This window comes from Triticum aestivum, chromosome 2A (assembly GCF_018294505.1).
Source record: "Triticum aestivum cultivar Chinese Spring chromosome 2A, IWGSC CS RefSeq v2.1, whole genome shotgun sequence".
NCBI classification, from domain to species: Eukaryota; Viridiplantae; Streptophyta; class Magnoliopsida; order Poales; family Poaceae; genus Triticum; species Triticum aestivum.
Genome location: NC_057797.1, coordinates 19,707,249 through 19,709,118, shown reverse-complemented (window position 1 = coordinate 19,709,118; position 1,870 = coordinate 19,707,249). Strand labels below are relative to the sequence as shown.

Genomic DNA, 1,870 nt, shown 5'->3' with positions numbered 1-1,870 from the left:
GACTAAAAATTAATAGATGCATGACTCAGCCCACCAAAGCACGCTTGGCAAGATGCCAGTGCCACGTGCATGTTGTTGGGACAGGCGTCCTCCTCGCACAAAGCTATCACATCATCATCGACACATGGCACACATGAAAGAAGGGTCGAGCGCCACCTCGCACTCCACATTTTCCTCATGCTCATGTATAAGAGTGTCCATCGGCTGGCCGCCTCTCTAGAAAACACAGGTGCAGAGAAGAAAAGCATATGCAGAAATTGGTGTTCACCGCATGTGATCCATGGAGTCGCCGCTGTCCGCCGGCGTCCTGCCTCAAACGTTGTCGGTAAGATCACGGGTGTGTCTTCCGGCTCCAGCTATTTACTATCCAGTACACTTCTTTAATCTATTTGCCATGTGCATATCAAGCGGAGCTAGGCCTTACGCATCTAGCCACACGCGCGAGGCCAGGAGGCGGAGGAACTAGCCATGACGCCGAGTGGCTTGGAGGTTAGATTTGTTGTTTCCTTACTTGGATCGAGAAGTTTTCGATGTTTGCTTCTTTTAGGGCATGTACAATGGTTCTATTTTAAAAGTGCCACATAGGATAAATGATGAGGTGGAGGAGATAGAAATCATAAGAGAAGGCTTGTCTTATCTTATTTAAGAGAAGACAAGAGATGATCTCTTAGCACAATTTGTCTCACCATATTTTTAGGAACAATTAATTATTGAAGATAAGGCTAAGAGATGACCCATTGTAGACATGTTTTTCTGTCATCTCTAATTTACATGCAAAACTTAAGATAAGACTATCTTATCAACCATTGTACATGCCCTTATGAATTTTGGGGTCTTACCGGTTAGCACCACAAGTTGGTGGGTTAAACAGGCATGGTTCGAGCTTCACCAGCTCCTATTTAATTTGAGCACAGCTCTTCCTATGCTCAATTCATTTTCTTAGAAGTTGTGTATATAGCTTCGGCCTAATTCAGTGCAAGCTTATCTTCTCTAGATAAAATTCACTTATGTAGTTACATGCATGTGGTTGGTTGGAGTATTTATTTATAATGAAACGTTCGGAACAACAGAACAGACAAACTGACATCGGAAGCAGGTTATTGGAGTATTTATTTATAGAGTTTTTTATGTCTGCAGGTCTCACATACAGTTTATGTCCCTCGCCTGATGGTTACTCGAAGAAGTTACATCGCCATGCAGAAAACACATACACTTCTTCTGACTTTTGTGGGTGTTGGATAAATCTGAGGATGCATCGACACCGCGGTTCGACCAAACACCTTCAACGTGTGGTACATTGTAGTAAGGAGTTTCGAGAACGACCATATACAAGGTATATACATAAACACTAATATGGAGAGCACTACCCACAGAGCGATCTTTTCTACACACATAAGCGTGTCAGCATTGACAACATCAAGTACGATATATCAAGTTTCTACAGTAACAGCATGTCAGGCATGTACACTGTTGTGGAGAGGGTTGCTGGTGTGATATGTAAATGGAAAGGAGGTTGCATTGATTGATTCATGATTAAAAAAGTAACGATGGACCGCCACGATATAAAAGCGTGTTTTTTATAGGATAATAAATAAATAAAAGTATAACAACAATAGTAAAAGCAACCGCTAAAAATCGACATCTTGGATCCTTGTTCTGGCCCATTTTTGTGACACTCCAAAAAAAAATTTGGTTTTCAGCAAAACTTTGTTGGTTTTGAAAAGAGGCCATTTAAAATTCTTCCAAAAAACCTCTCTCTTAAAAATTTTCACCCTTGGCAAGGATTTTTATGTACATCCTCTTCAAATTTGGTGTTTAAATTATGGAAACTTTTCTTCTGATTGTTTCCCTCTCAAATGTATTTTTTTTA

The 1,870-nt window shown here is 40.6% G+C and overlaps 1 long non-coding RNA gene across 1 annotated transcript; it reads left to right on the top strand.

The window, feature by feature from the left end:
- The first annotated feature begins 225 nt into the window (after window positions 1-225).
- Window positions 226-1,558, top strand: LOC123184352 (uncharacterized). The gene is made up of 3 exons (XR_006492951.1): window positions 226-325; window positions 418-489; window positions 1,138-1,558. It is a non-coding gene; the product is annotated as an uncharacterized lncRNA (long non-coding RNA).
- Window positions 1,559-1,870: the final 312 nt, after the last annotated feature.